Source organism: Mesoplodon bidens (assembly GCF_964165515.1).
Source record: "Mesoplodon bidens genome assembly, chromosome: 16".
NCBI classification, from domain to species: Eukaryota; Metazoa; Chordata; class Mammalia; order Artiodactyla; family Ziphiidae; genus Mesoplodon; species Mesoplodon bidens.
The window spans coordinates 50,629,035-50,646,280 of record NC_138173.1 but is presented as its reverse complement, the minus strand read 5'-3'; the positions used below and the strand labels follow the sequence as shown (position 1 = coordinate 50,646,280).

The following is a 17,246-nucleotide window of genomic DNA, read 5'->3' as shown; positions in this document are numbered from 1 at the left end:
AAGTCTCCAAAGTCCTCATACACATGAATTTCCACCCGCTATTTTCTTTTTTAGATGTCACATAGTGTAGTTTAATGGCCATTGAATGAAGAGTAAGAAAAGTTTTAGATATAGCCATAGTTTCTAATTTCTATGAGTGTCAATTTCCCAGGAAAAAATATGTGAAAGTGCCTTGTAAATTGTAAAGAAATTTGTATAATCCATTCCACCATTTTTAGTTTTTCAAAGAACACTGAGTGATGATTCTGTTTAAAATGATAAGAAATAGGGCTTCCCTGGTGGCGCAGTGGTTGAGAGTCCGCCTGCCGATGCAGGGGACACGGGTTCGTGCCCCGGTCTGGGAAGATCCCACATGCCGCGGAGCGGCTGGGCCCGTGGGCCGTGGCCGCTGAGCCTGCGTGTCCGGAGCCTGTGCTCCGCAACGGGAGAGGCCACAGCGGTGAGAGGCCCGCGTACCACAAAAAAAAAAAAAAAAAAAAAAATGATAAGAAATAAACATTTAATCATTATAATAAAAAGAATTTCAGTGGGTTAATTTGATGGACCTGCCTTTTAATTATTATGACTACATAAAAGAAAAATACCCTAAGGCCTTCTCCAAGTTACACATTTTCCCTGTAGCTAACTATAGTGTTTGGTATATGCTGAATTATGCCCCCCACCCCAAATTTATATTCTGAAGCTCAATCCAGTACCTCAGAATTGACTGTATTTGGAGATAGGACCTTTAAGGAGGTAATTAAGTTAAAATGGGTTTGTTAGGGTGGACCCTAATCCAATGGGACTGGTGTCCTTACAAGAAGAAGAGACTAAGACACAGAGGGAAAACCAGGTGAAGACAGGGAGAAGGTCACAACCGACAAGCCAAGGAGAGAGGCCTCAGAAGAAACAAACCTGCAGACAACTTGATCTTGGACTTCTAGCCTCCAGAATTGTGACAAAATAAATTTCTGTTGTTTAAGCCACTCAGTCTGTGACATTTTGTTATATCAACACTAGAAAATAAATACACTATTTAAGGCAAAAAAAAAGAAAAATGTATGGCCACAGCACATGTTGTCCCAGGATAATATATAGTCCTTCTTAGAAATTTTACTAATATATAGAGGGTAATTTTTCTAGAAACATGAAAAGGGTGGTAATTTTATTAACTTAATGTTGTTTTTCACATTATCCTTAATTGCGTTTATTTTAGTTTAAATTCTACTAACAGGGAAGTTGGCAGTGTTTTGTATTGCATTGGCCAAAAAGTTTGTTCAGTTTTAAATAAAAATAAAAAACATTTTTCATTTTCACCAAGAATTTTACTGAACAATGTATTCACTAACTGAGCAAACTTTTTGGCTAACCCAACACCTCAAGAATAAAACTGCTATATAGTCACATTCAGTAGCAGCATCAAAACACATGTGGGATTTGCTTTGGTTTTTTTTTTCTGTCGTACCAAATAAATTTACTGGACGAAAAGCTCAAATATAGCTAGTATGCAAGCCATTCTGTTGGCTTGCATATATATTTCATTTTATATATTAAATATATATTTTTTATATTTATATATACATATATAGTCAATAAATTACAAATGTAAATAATAGAGAATAACAAGAATGGTATCTTGGCATATCCCATTAATAGAATGCCCTGATGAAGTATGATGGTTACTTTTTTCTTAGTTAAGAAAAACAGTAAAGAGACTTGGAATGTCTACAAAGGACTAGGCAGGAAATACGAACTTAGAAGTCACTGTTTTTGAAAAACAAGGTAGTTTCTCATTTATATTTAAGACAACTTGAATTTTTGAAACTGTATTGTAGTTCTGATATTTTCATTATTAATAATATTTAGCTTATTTATTGATAAGTCAATGAAAATATTTGTAACATCTAAATAATTTACTAATATCCTCTTACTTGTTCCAAATTATGAATCATAAGAAAGAGGACAAGTGTATTTTATTTAACCTAAATATAACAAATGCTAAATACTGTCTCCCTGAATATTGAAATATAATCTCCCTGCATATTCTTTACCCCAGGGTGTTACCAGAGTAGTACCCTAGGGTAAAGAGTATGAAGGGAGATTATATTTCACGTAAACAGTAGGGAGTAAAAAGAATATTATCTTGGCGTATCCCTGTTAATGGAATGTCCTTATGAGGTATCCTAATTACTTTTTTCTTGGTTAAGGAAAACAGTAAAGAAGGCTTGGAACGTCATATATGAATCTGAGTTATTTCTGCCATTTGGATGGTATTGCAGCACACTGGAATTGCTTGAGCTGCAAGCAAGTTTTTTGTATTGAAAGGAGATATTCTCAAATCTAGAAAATACTGTTTAGTATGTATAAAAATAAAATATGTACAAAAATAAAGCAAAAAGGAGTTAACTTACTTTTAAAATAATGAACTCATAAGTCAAATATAAAATATGAACCTAAGAAAAGTAAGAGTAATAAACGAGCAAAAGCTTTTTTCTGTAAACAGTATATATTCTGATTTCTCTCTTGTTCCTATTTGTGAGTTGTTCATGCTCCTAAAGGCAAACCCTGCACTTGATCACTAGATTCCACGCCCTTTCTTCAAGTCAGCTTGTCATTCCAGCAATTCTTCCTTCTCCATCATTATTTCTCTTTTTTATGGATTGTAAGTACAAAACTTGTAGTTTCTCCCATCAGACTTTTGTAAACCTCTTTCCCCTGATATCTCTTATCAAGGACGCAAATGACCTTCACCTTTCTAAAGCCAGTGGTTCATTTTCAGTCCTCATTTTACTTGAGCAGCATTTTAAACTGTGGCTTCCAGGGTACTCACTCTCTTGGTTTTCCTCCTACCCTACTGGCTGCTTTTTCTGAAACTCCTTTATTTGATCCTTCATACCTTTTTGACAAAGCAGTGTTCGAATGCCCCAAAGCTGCGTCATTGAACATCTTCTCTATAATCTCATCCAGATACATAGCTTTAGATGCCATATGTCTGCTGGTGACTTCTTAGTTTGTATCTCCCCTCCTAGATCTGCCCTCTGACTTCAGATTCATATATCTAACTACCTACTTGACATCCTTAACTGGATGTCTAAAAATCATCTCATACTTGACATGATTAAAACTGAACTCCTGATATTACATTCTTCAATCTCCATCTAAGACAGCATCTCCCATAGTCTCTCCTTTATCAGTAATAGCAACTCCATCCTTTCAGATGTTCAAACCAAAAAACCTTATAGTCTTTCATATCTCACATCCAACCTGTCAGCAAATCCTGTTGACTTTGCCTTTGAAATACATCCAGACTTTAACCCCTTCTCACCACATCTGTGTCTCACCTGGATTATTGCAACTGCCTTCTCACTGGTTCCTGCTTAACCCCCTGCTCTCTTATAGTCAATATAAAAGTCCAAATGGGCCTTTTAAAAGATAAGTTAGATCACATCATTTCTTTACTCAAACATCTTGCAACAGCTTCTGTTTCATTATAAAGATAAGACCTTACAGCAAGTTGCTCTTCTAATACCTTCTGATTCTATTGCATGTTAATCCTCCATCCCTCTGCTCTAGCCCCATTGGCCTTCTTGTTCTGGCCTCTTGTTTATGAAACCTGCTAGAAATGGTACCACCTCAAGCTTTTGTACTTGCTTTTCATTCTGCCTAAAAAGATCGCTTCCCTGCATCCCCCTACCTTCCCACCATGTCCCTGTCCCCCACTCCCCAATCATTATGTGGATTATTCTTTCTGTTTCAAATCTTTGCTCCAATGTCACCTTCCTAGTGAGACCTTCCCCAATGACCCTATTTAGGGTAACTCTCCCTCTACCCAACTCTTGGCAATTAGCATACTTCTCTGTTATTCCATACCACTTCTCATCATCTGATGTGATGCATAGTTTTGCTTATTTTGTTTTGTATTCTCTGTCACCCTTCACTAGAATGTGAGCCCAGAAAGGAGGAATTATTGTCAGTTTTGTATCGCTTGTATCCCCACAGCCTAGAAGAGTTCCTGGTAGACCGTTAATAATTTTTTAAATAAATTAATATACACTGATATACTCTTTATTTTTTGCCTCTTCATAACTAGATTTTAAATAACCATAGTCTGCTTTTATTTTGATAAATTACATTCAATTTATTTTGTATTTGTCTCTCTATTACCCATAATCTAGTCATAGATTTTCTTTTTAATCATAGGATAATAGAATTTTTAGAACTAGAACGGACCTTTTAAGGTGAAGAAAATTATTTGGTCACCATGGACTGTTACTGAACCTCTTTGGGCCTTAGTTTCCTTATCTGTAATTGAATAAGTCAAAGTCAGGTTGTAAATCCAGCTCAAGTTTTAAATCAATATTCAACTCGTATATCACAACACTAGGAAGGTTCATATTTAGTTTTTTTTGTGCAATATACCTGAAAGTCAGTCACTTTTCACTAGAAATCATTTTCCATGAAGGAAAAATTCCTTCCAGTAGTTTGGGAGGGACAGAGGAGAGTGAGGGAGTTCAGGCTGGATGTCTTTATTTCGTTCGTAAACTGGGAAGTGAGGTCTTCAACTGAAAATAAGAAGGATAAGAATAGGAATGGGCATTTGAACAGAGTGGAAAAGGTTAATGAGCATGAACAGTAAGGTGGAGAATTTACTGAGTTACTTTTGTTAAATGTATATAAATCATGCAAATGCTTTTTCATGGGAAAATCTATTGAGAGTGGCATGGACATAAATACACCACCAGATGTGAAATAGATAGCTAGTGGGAAGCAGCCCCACATAGCACAGGGAGATCAGCTCAGTGTTTTGTGACCACCTAGAGAGGTGGGATAGGGAAGGTGGGAGGGAGACGCAAGAGGGAGGAGATATGGGGATATATGTATACATATAGCTGATTCACTTTGTTATACAGCAGAAACTAACTCAATATTATAAAGCAATTATACTCCAATAAAGATGTTTAAAAAATAGCAATAGGAAATTACAGTAGTTCTTTATAAGAAAAATACAAATTAAAATATTTTTAAAGATTTAAAGAAATTGTACACCTAAGTAACTTTGATATCACTAAAAGAGCTTCATATTTTTTATTATTAACTATCTTCAAATTTTTAGCATACTTTAGGTATCAAAAGTAAGATACTGAGCTTTTAATCTTACAAAATCTTTCATATGTTTTGACAATTACAGCTTTGGATGGAATTGTACTTTCTGGGCCTTGGAAACAATTACAGTTTCTTGAAATTCTATTTAAAAAATTCTCTCATCTGCCTATTCCCAAAATCTGAAATTATGAACATTTAATTCTCTACTATTCTAATTCTTTCATTGGTCAAGCAGTTTTTGAGAATCTCCTACCTTTTTCATACTGCAGGGTATTGTAAGAAATAATAACGTATAAATATTGTTTTATGTGTCATGCTAGTAATTTGAGAAGGATTCTTATGTCAACAACACTTAAATGTTTTCTTAACAAAACCCAGAAAGAATCTCTCCTTCAATATCTCCTCACTCTCAATGTCCACTCAGTCTTCAAATAATATCAAATCTACCTTCAAAATATTTCTATCATATGTCTTCTCTTTTCCATGTCCATTACCACTACCAAGTTTACACCCTATTTATTTCCCACCTCAGAGACCACAAGGGCCTCCTAACTGGTTTCTCTCTTTTAGTCTTACCTCTTCAGTAACCTCCACATTGCATCTAGAATTTCCTTGTAAAACTCAAATCTGACATCATTCCCTTGATTAAAATCTCCACAAACTCTTTGTATCCCAACAATACTGAACCACTTGAATATTCTTTCAAAGATGTCGATAATATAATCTCATGCTTCTCCTTCTGCTGCAGTGCTTCTCCCTCCCCCTGCCCCACATTCTATGCCCAGCTAAATTCAACCCAGGCATCACCAAGGAACCCTTCCTTGAGCTATTCCATAACTGCCCCTCTCTGAATTAGAACTGTATGAGCCTCTTAAGTGCTTTCTTATAACTATGTAAACACCTATAACACTCTGTGTATCATGCTGAATTTTCAATAACAGTTGACCTGCCTATCTCCCACATTTATTTCTGAGCAACCTATGGGCAAGAATCTTTCTTTGAACTCTGTATTCTCAACATCTATTGCAGTATCTAATAATAGACATTATTTAAATGTGAAACACTTTTCTTCTGGGAACTCTTCTATACTGCTTCTCCGAGGGGTAGTACTCAAACACATGGACGTTTGAGTCTCTATTAGGATTTGAGTCCTATTAGTCTCTCTATTACAATGTTTTGTCTCTATTATGTCTATGGTCCTCAAAATTAACTTTAAGAAAGTTTCCTTCATTTCTATAAATATAAAAGTACATAACTATTTATAAAATATAAATATATTTAAAATACATTATAAGATGTAAATATATCTCTCATATATATAGTGTAGAGCATAATAGACTTCTATAGGATGAGAAAAGAAGTTGCAAAATATTTTCAGTAAAAAATAATCTTAGAAAACTTTAAGTTAAAAAATATTTAAACCATAAAGACGCAGACGTAGAGAATGGACTTGAGGACACGGGGAGGGGTAAGGGTAAGCTGGGACAAAGTGAGAGAGTGTCATGGACATATATACACTACCAAATGTAAAATAGATAGCTAGTGGGAAGCAGCCGCATAGCACAGGGAGATCAGCTCAGTGCTTTGTGACCACCTAGAGGGGTGGGATAGGGAGGGTGGGAGGGAGACGCAAGAGGGAGGAGATACGGGGATATATGTCTATGTATAGCTAATTCACTTTGTTATAGAGCAGAAACTGACACACCATTGTAAAGCAATTATACTCCAATAAAGATGTTAAAAATATATATATTTAAACCAGTTTCTTACTAAAGTAATTCTGAGAGACCTTTTTTTGCTTGAGTTAGATTCATTAAGGTTTAATTTACCTGCAGTAAAATTTACCCTTTTTAAATGTGTAGTTCTACCATTTTTGACAAATCTACGCAGTTGTCTAACCACTCCATGGCCAAGATATAGGACATTTTCCAGAATAGCTATCATCAAAGAGACCACAAATAACAAATGTTGGCGAGAAAAGAGAACCCTAGTACACTGTTTGTGGGAATGTAAATTGGTGCAGCCACTATGGAAAACAGTATGGAGAGTCCTCAAAAAACTAAAAATAGAACTACATTGTGATCCAGCAATTCCACTCCTAGGTATATATTCGAAGAAAATGAGAACACTAACTCAAAAAGATACATGCACCCCAGTGTTCATAGCAGCATTATTTACAGTACCCAAGATATAGAAAAACCTAAGTGTCCATTAACAGATGAATGGGAAAAGAAGATATGTGATATGTATACACACACACACACACACACACACACACACACACACACACAAACCTTGGAATATTACTCAGCCATAAAAAAGAATGAAATTTTACCATTTGCAACATTGATACCCTAGAGGGTATTATGCTTAGTGAAATAAGTCAGAGAGAGAAACACAAATACTGTATGATATCACTTACATGTGGAATCTAAAAAATAAAACAAACACATAGATAAAACAGACTTACAGATATAGGGAACAAACTAATGATTACCAGTGGAAAGAGGGAAAGGGGATTAAGAGGTACAAACTACCATTTATAAAATAAATACATAAGCTATAAGGACACATGGTATAGCACAGGGAATATAGTCAATATTTTATAACAATTTTAAATGGAGTATAATCTGTAAAAACATTGAATCACTGTGGTTTATACCTGAAACTAATGTAGTATTATAAAGCAATTATACTTCAATTTAAAAAAAATTTTTTAAAGATATAGAACATTTTTATAACTCCAAAAAGTTCTTCCATCTGTATTGCAGTCATTCCCTTCCCCCCAGCCTCAGCCCATGGCAAACACTGATCTGCTTTCTGTCTCTATAATTTTGTCCTTTTCAGGATGGCTTATAATCATACAGTTTGTAGCTTTTTGTGTCTTATTTCTTTTACCTAACATAATGTTTTTAGATTCATCTTGATGTTGCATGTATCATGCATGTAATTAATTCCTTTTTATTGCTGAATGGTAGTAAATTGCATACGTGTACCGCAACTTGTTTATCCTTTCAGTGATTGGTGGGTTGTTTACAGTTTTTATAGCATTAGGAATAACACTGCTATGAATATTTGTGAACAGGTGTTTGTGTGGACATATATTTTCATTCCTCTTTGAGAGACATTGCTTGGTCATATGGTAATTGTTTGAAAAGACTATATAGCCTTTTCAAGCAGTTGAAAACAACTGAAAATTAAATTTCCCCATTGGATTGTTTTTGTCAAAAATCACCTAGACTATCCTGTTCTATTTATTTATATGTTTATCTGTAGGCCAATGCCACACTGATTACTAAAGCTTTATAGCTTTATGATCTTGAAATCAAGTCGTTGAGTCCCCCAGTTTTGTTCTTTTCCAGAATGATTTTGGCTACTCTGGATCCTTTGCATTCCCATAAAAATTTTAAAATCAGCTTGTTAATTCTAAAGAAAAGTCTGTTGGGATTTAGTTGGGATTTTGTTTAATCTGGAGGTAAATTTTGGGAGAATTGACATCTTAACAATATTGAGCTTCCAATCCATGAATTTGGTATTATTTGGGTGTTCTTTAACTTCTTTAATTAATGTCTTATAGTTTTCAGCATACAAATAATTTAAATTTTTAAAAGATATGTCCCAAAGTGTTTTATGTTTTTATGCTATTGTAAATGACTTCTTTTAATTTAAAATTGCAATTGTTTGTTCCTAGTATTTAGAAATATAATTGATATCCTATCTTCAGGTCCACTGTACTCACTTATTAGTTCTAGTGACTTTTTTGTAGACTCTGTAGGATTTTCTAAATTGGCAATCATGTCACCTATGAATAAAGAAAGTTTTACTTCTTACTTTCTGATCTGGATTAATTGTATTTGTTTTCCCTGTTTTGTTTCACTGGCTGGAATCTCCAGGACAGTGCTGAACAGAAGTAGTGAAGGGAACATCCTTATCTTGTGGTGATGTTAGGGAGAGAACATTCATTCTTTCACCATTAAATATGATAGGTAACTCTAGTTTTTTTGTAAATTCCCTTTATCAGGTTGAAGGAGTCCCCTTCTATTCTTAGTTTGCTGAGAGATTTTATCATGACTGGATGTTGAATTTTGTCAAATTATTTTTTCATAGCTATTGAAAAGATCATATTGGTTTTCTTTTTCAGGCCATTAATGTTGTTAACTCTCATATCCTTTATAAGGTATGTGTTAAATCTCCAAGAGGAACAATGATACAGATTTCAACCACAGAGCCCTCTTTTTCACTGAATATTTTTTAGAACTAATGACCTATGGAACATACTGGGAAATGCTAATATAGAAAATAAATGTATATTGGGCTTCCCTGGTGGCGCAGTGGTTGAGAGTCCGCCTGCCAATGCAGGGGACACGGGTTCGTGCCCCGGTCCGGGAGGATCCCACATGCCACAGAGTGGCTGGGCCATGAGCCATGGCCGCTGAGCCTGCGCGTCCGGAGCCTGTGCTTCACAAGGGGAGAGGCCGCAGCAGTGAGAGGCCCACGTACCGCAAAAAAAAAAAAAAAAAGAAAGAAAGAAAATAAATGTATAACATGGACATAATCCTTTTTAGACCCATAGGATTATTAATAAGAGGTAACCAAGATAATGTAGAGAAAGCACTTAGCTTAATGCCAAGCACATAATAAATGCTCAAGAAATATTCAAAATTAAAAACTAAATCATATATTAATTTGAACATGAATTCTACATTTATTGTATGCTTACTCTTTCAAAGTCACTGTTAGTGATATTACAAATATTAACATGAAAATTAAGGTGACTTGTATAAAATATGATTAAGTTACTTTGGGTTTTTCTTACCTGATAAGGAAAATGATGTACATTCTGTCAGAATTATAAAGAACAGTTGTTTTCACAGCTCAGATTCACCAGATTTTAACCTTACCCTGCAGAGAAGCCTGACTGAATTAAAAGGTGTTCCTCAACACCCACATGCTTATTATTTTAAATTATTTTGCAGGTTGGAAATAGCTTTTATGAAATTCCTTCCATGTGCCCATTATGCACGTAGGAAGGCTTCAACGGTGTGTGAAATCATGGAGATCAATATCTGGGTTTAAGGGTCACTTGTTCCAAAGGGAATACAAACATTTCTGTGGACTCATGGAAAGCAGGTTATAATTGTTGAAAACACATACACCACACAAAAGTCAATGCAGCCTTACCTTATATTTTATTTTGACTTGGAGAGTCCCAAACTTATTGTCTGTGCTAGTGTTATGTAGCCACAGATAATTTATTGATCTATCACAGACTGAGTTTTAATTTGCCTGGTGTGAAGGGCTTGTTCGTTTTAGTATAAGAATTCTCAGGAGAGAAGAAGAACCAGACAATTGGAAGTAACACACCAAATATCTCTTTCCTGTTACAAGTTTTGCTTTACAACTAAGTAATTACAGGGATCTAATGATTTGCTGTCACTGGGACAGTAGTTTCCTGACATTTCAGATAGCAGTTTATAATAATGCTTATATATGGGTTTGATATTGCATGTTATTAAAAGAATCAGCAGGTCTAGACTGGAGTTTATTTTTTAAGTATATGGTAATGATGTGCTATATCCCAAACAGAAGGGCATGGGTGCTACCTCAAAGCAGGAATAATTGGGTACCAGGAAGGAGCCATACTGCCTTTGCTATTCGGAAGGGAGGGAGATGAGGAGAAAAGATTTGTCAGGGCTTCATCCCCTAGTTCTGGGAATGCATAAAGGAAACGTTATTTGGGTCAATAAACATCTATGTACTTGTTCTGATTCTGCCTCAGAGTGATCATAAAGGCCAGGAGACCATCCTTAAAATCAGGAAACCTAGGTTCAAGTCCCACTAATGCCACTTGTTTTAGAAAATTTACTCATTTCTCTAAGCTTTCTCATTTGTAAAATTCTCATCTTCATCAATCTTAACTCATAGTTTTATGGTAAAACTACAAAGGTGACCTGCAAAATATTTTATAAGCTACAAAGCACTATAATATTGCTATCTCTTGCTCAAATGCAAGAATTTAGAAATAATTGCTGTGGTCATTTTTAATAACATTCAAAGAAAGAAAAAGGGCCAAATTGTTTTTTTGCTTTGAGGTTTTTTTTTTTAATCCATGGTCTGTAAATGACTATAAATCTATTTCTTTGAAATATGTATCAATATTTTCTGAGTTATGTAGTTGATGTTATGAATCTATAGCTTCTTTTTTTTGAATTTTTGAATTTTATTTTTTTTTATACAGCAGGTTCTCATTAGTCATCAATTTTATACACATCAGTGTATACATGTCAATCCCAATCGCCCAATTCAGCACACCACCACCCCCAACCCCCACGGCTTTCCCCCCTTGGTGTCCATACGTTTGTTCTCTACATCTATGTCTCAACTTCTGCCCTGCAAACTGATTCATCTGTACCATTTTTCTAGGTTCCACATACATGCATTAATATACGATATTTGTTTTTCTCTTTCTGACTTACTTCACTCTGTATGACAGTCTCTAGATCCATCCACGTCTCAACAAATGACGTCTCAACAAATGACTCAATAACATTGTTATTTTCCATCCTTGTAGTTATTTGCACTTATAATCTAGCCCATTGGTATTTGGCAAGTCTCCCTGGGTCTTGAAAATAGTTATTATTTGGTGGCTTGTGATCACAACTTCAGTTAATTCCTTAAGAAACATAGGAGAAAGAATTGGAATTTATAATTTAGAAACCTCTCAGTTTAGAAAAATATCTATTTCCTCATATATTTCAATGGCATCTTTGGTCTTTCATCCTTGTAGCTACCTAAATGATCAGGTCACAAATGAGTTTGTCTAAAACAGAGATTAAAAGTAAGTATTAACACTTCAATCTAATCATTAGTATAGTTGCAATATTCTTTTTATTTCTCATACTTAATATGTTTAATCAACATCTTTCTATGTCTTTTATTTTTCTGTGTAATTTTAGTGTATTTCTTTTGGCATCTCATTTGTTTTTTCGGGTTTCTTTTGCCTGCACCGTGTGGCATGCGGCATGTGGGATCTTAGTTCCCTAACCAGGGATCAAACCCATGTCCCCGGCATTGGGAGCGTGGAGTCTTATCCACTGGACCACCAGGGAAGTCCCTGGCATCTCATTTGAATCCTACAAGAATATCCTAATATACATTCAGTAGTCTTTAAAAACTTTATTCCCTATGGACATCTTAGGGACAGAGCTTTTTGAGTCTCTTTTAATGTTGGCTTCCAAGTGCCATTATACTCCATGCCTGATTTATTTATGAATATAAAATTCATAATTCTGTGTTCATTGGATTTCTAAGTAAATGCTTTTAAAGTGTTGCTATATTTTTAGAAGTACTGTCATCAGAGCATTTCTATGGACCTCACGAAGCATTGACCCTTTTCATTGAATTTAGAACTCTTTAAGTAGGGTTCTCCTGAATTTATAAATACTATGTTAAGAAGATGCTTTACCAATCTCTTAAAACAGAGAACTACTTTTTGACTACCATGTTATTACATACTGGGCATACAAAATTTCATATTTTTATTGCATAGTTATGGATTTTAAAATTTAATAGTGAAAATTAAATGACAGTGCATGGTTTCTATTAATGTTTTGGATAACTCATCTAATCAGTGAGATATTCTTAGACAAATGTTTTTATTTTTATTATGCCATATTAAAATGGTTAATGGTTAACTATAAGACGTATGCCAACGGTTTCATCTAATAAATGTCTCACATAATTTCATTTGCTTTTGGTAAATGTGGCCATTCTTTCACTCTGTGTAATCTTTTAGTTTTATTTCCTATTTCATCAACATTATGATCATAGTCAGTTTCAGGATTCTTACATGTTTTTCTCCATTTCATTCTCCACATAGAAATTCCAAGGTAAAGAAAGGATGCTTTACTCTTAAGTTTTTCCATTTAGAAAGATATTGGTCACAAATATTAATCTAATCAAAATCACCATGAAATGGGGACTTCCCTGCTGGCGCAGTGGTTAGAAATCCGCCTGCCAAAGCAGGGGACACGGGTTCGAGCTCTGGTCCGGGAAGATCCCACATGCCGCGGAGCAACAAAGCCCATGAACCACAACTAAGCCCGTGACCACAACTACTGAGCCCGTGTGCCCAGAGCCCATGCTCTGCAGCAAGAGAAACCACTGCAATGAGAAGCCCGCGCACCGCAATGAAGAGTAGCTGCCGCTTGCCGCAACTAGAGAAAGCCCACGCACAGCAACGAAGACCCAAGGCAGCCAAAAATAAATAAATTTATATTAAAAAAAACACCATGAAATGTTAATAACAGAAGAGATGTTACAGGTATTACATAGGCTTAGAAATTTCAAATAATAATTAATGTAGCCAATAAATAGCAGAACTGGTACTCAAATCCGGGTTATTAAACCCCGAGACCTAAGCTTGAATTCTCTCCTTGACTTCTCAAAAAGGAGCCCTTATTCTTTTCTCATCACATATGTAATATATGTTCACTTGAAACCTTAGAAATTAAAAAGGCAAAAGAAAGAAAATAACAGTAAATCATAACCACTGGTAGTATCGTGGTATATACCCTTCCTGATCTGTGCTGCCCAGTATGGTAGACACTAGCCACATGTGGTATTTAAAATTAAATAAAGTTAAAAATTCAGTTCCTCGGTTGCACTAGCCACACTTCAAGCGCTCAGCAGCCACAAGCAGCTAGAGACTATTGTACTGGTCAGCAGAGACTCAGAACATTTTCTTCATCATGGGACATTCATACACAGTGCTGTAAATGTAGACATTTTTCATGCATGAGAAAGTGCATACACACACGTACACAGAGGTTCACATATAAATTCATATTTTTAAAATATATATTGGTTATACTATATATATTTATAATCTGACTTTTTTCATTGAACACATGTTAATATGTGTAACCTGCCTAATAATTTTAAAGTATTAATTGTTCATTGTAGCTATATACCATAATATATTTAATCAAGTTCTTCTTTTTACACTTTTAGATGATTAGCATTATTTTAATACGATATACAGTGCTACAGTGAACATTCCTGTATATGCAACTTCATACTTTTATCTAATTATTTCTTTAGGATAAATCTCTAGAAGGGGGAATTTTTAGATAGAAAAGGTGTGTACAATTTTAAGACATTTGCTATGAAGACCAAATTGACCTCCAGAAAAAAAAAAGCAATATACATCTTCCCTAGTAGTGTGAGAAGTCACCTGTTACTTCCTACCTTTACTAACGTAGCTGTTAGTTTATTTGCTTTTTAAGTTCATGAAGACTTCCTTTACCTTATTTTTGGTCCATCAGTCTCCTCAGAAGTTTTGTATTTAAGAAGGAGGACACCAATTAAATAAGTTACATGGAGAAAAATATATGAACTAAATCCGGAAAATGTTGAGATGAGTTTTAAATTATATATACATATATAATTATATATAAAATCATATGAATTAATAAAGTATATTAAATTATATGTTTTATATATATATATAAATCCTCACACATGTTAACATTTGTAATTAGGAAAATTTTCACTGAATACTTTAATAGGCATGTTATTATTTTCTGCAAAACGTCTTAATTATGACAAATTTGCCACTATACAGACCATTTTAGAACCACAATAATACATTCCAGGGTGTGTTATGCTGGGAAATTGCCATTCTAGGAAGAATGAAGTCACTTGGCCTTTAGGTTGGTGTGTCAGAATATGCTCAAGGAAAGTACTATCTAATGAGAAGGCATGTATTACAATAGCCACTTAATTATAATTCGTTAAATTTTAGTTCCAATAACACCTATTTATTCCATGAGATTTTTATTTTTGGCCACGCCACGCAACATGCAGAACTTCCCCAACCAAGGATGGAACCCGTGCCCCCTGCATTGGAAGTGTGGAGTCTTGACCACCAGGGAAGTCCTCCATGAGATTTTTTTAAACATTGTGTTCTCTAACTGAAGGATTTTACTAGTCATTAAATTTATTTTCTTTAAAGTACCAAAGCTTAAAATATATACCATAAGCTATAAAACAAACCAGAAACAGCTTTTTCCTAATCGTGGTAGAATCTGACCAGCTGGTTCCAGTTCCCATGCCTGGTAACTGATGATCTCTGCCTTCTGAGCTCCTATATACTCAGATTCTGTATTTTATATCCTATCATATGACCATAGGCAGTACTACTTCAATACATTACATTAACTGAAATTAGTTTCTCAGATGATTTAATCGTCACTCTAAAGCCCAGAGGGAATGGAATGAAAGACAGGTAAAGGTTGATGAGAAAATAGAGGCTAAAGACCATTAAAGGACAGACCTCTATAGCAGGAGTGGGCGTTGTCAGGGTGGAGGAGGGGGATGGGTAAAAAAAGACAAATTAATGTTTTTACATTAAACTGGCCCACTTTGTGAGAATTAAGTTGAAAAGCATTATAGTTTTGTTGACGTTTAGTTTGGGAAGATTGGGGCATAAGGTTAGATTTAGGGGAGCTTTGTTGCAGAAAGGAAACACCAAGGTGGGAAAGAGAAAGTGTTTCATAAACAAAGACAAAAAGATCCTAATTATATTAATAAAACTATTTAGATCACTGATATGTTAACTTCTAGGACTAAAGATGAAATTCATCATTTTACCAAAATAAATTTATTGTTTGGAGATTTAAATTACAGCTGAATCACTCTCATTGATGATTAGAAACTTAATCTCCAGAGTTGTTTTCTGATATGTATCAATAGCAATCTGTTAGACAAATTATAAAGGATTCCAGAAATAGTAGTTATTGATTCAACATGTATTTTTAAAAGCCTCTATACAATAAATGATTAGTAGCAATCTTGTAAGGTAGAAGGTATGTAGGGCACAGGTTTATAATTTATCATTTCTTTGACTTATGGTTTATTTTACTGTTCTTGCACCATTTGTGCTAATCTGTTATCTAAGTATAGCCTATGAAGCAACCCTGGAATGCTAACTAATTTTTCCATGTGCACTTAATTAGTGTGATTTCTAGAAGTTCCCACAGTGAATGTGATATACTTTTAAGTCATGCAGTCTCTCAGAGGGAAGAAGTCATGGCAACATGCAATTGAGAATAATTGGAATATGATTTCATGTTCTTATAATAATAATGCCATAAGTATATGATGAGGACATTAACATTAGATTCAGAATGTAAGAAGGGTATACTGCCCCTCCCAGTAATAAATCACTTAGAGAAATTTTTAGTTTATAAAAGTTTAATGCTTGAGAATAGCATAAAAATTCTCCTCTGAGCTCTTTTTTTAAAATTTAACAGTGTGCCTGATAAAGTTCCTTTAGGAAAATAAACTTTACCTGTAATTTAAAATTCTACACATCCACAATTTTATTTAAATATATTTCTAAGAAATTACCACTACAGAAACCTTTGTTCCTTTAAAAGGAATTGGAAGAAATTGAGAAAAATTTAACCTATCTTTATCTAGTTAACCAATTTTAGATAGGCAGTAAATTACTTCATGAGACTGAGTAATTCAAGTAGTTACAAAAACAGAGGTGCAAATACTTTGAGTACGTTATTAGGGGAGGAGGGGTTAGAAAAAGGATAACCTTAAAGTCTTCAGAGAGAAGATGAGGCCTAAACAATTTTAAACAATGAACGAGAGGTTGTTATATAGATATTAATGAAAACTAGTGAATACTGAGCTCTTACTATGTATTAGACACTGTTCTAATTGCTCTATATGTATTAACTACTACTTTAATCCTCAAGAGTCTATGAGGTAAGAAATATTATTATCTTAATTTTATGGAAAAGATAACTAGGGCATCTGGCTCAAAGACTCTCAGCTAGTAGACAGGAAAGCTAAAAGTCAATCCCAGAAAGTCTCTGAGTCTCTATTAGAGGCAGGGGGAGTGGCCTTCAGTCTGTGAGAATGGTCGAATTAATTAAAGCTCCTCACCTCTACCCCACTTAATCCTCATTTATACTTTCCACAATGCTTCATCTTCTACAACAACCAATACTTTTCAATCTACTTTCTTTTAAAACTATCATGTATGGATAAACTGAAACTCCTTCAGAACTTTAGGAAAAGAAATCTTCCTCCTCAAAAACACTTTTCTTTTTTATTATTATTACTATTTTTTTAATTTTTAAATTTTT

The 17,246-nt window shown here is 34.5% G+C and overlaps 1 long non-coding RNA gene across 4 annotated transcripts in view; it reads left to right on the top strand.

Moving 5' to 3' along the window:
• The window catches only part of LOC308630116, a 219,595-nt gene that overhangs the window by 29,584 nt on the left and 172,765 nt on the right, over positions 1 to 17,246 (top strand). The gene's annotated exons all lie outside the window — the stretch shown is intronic.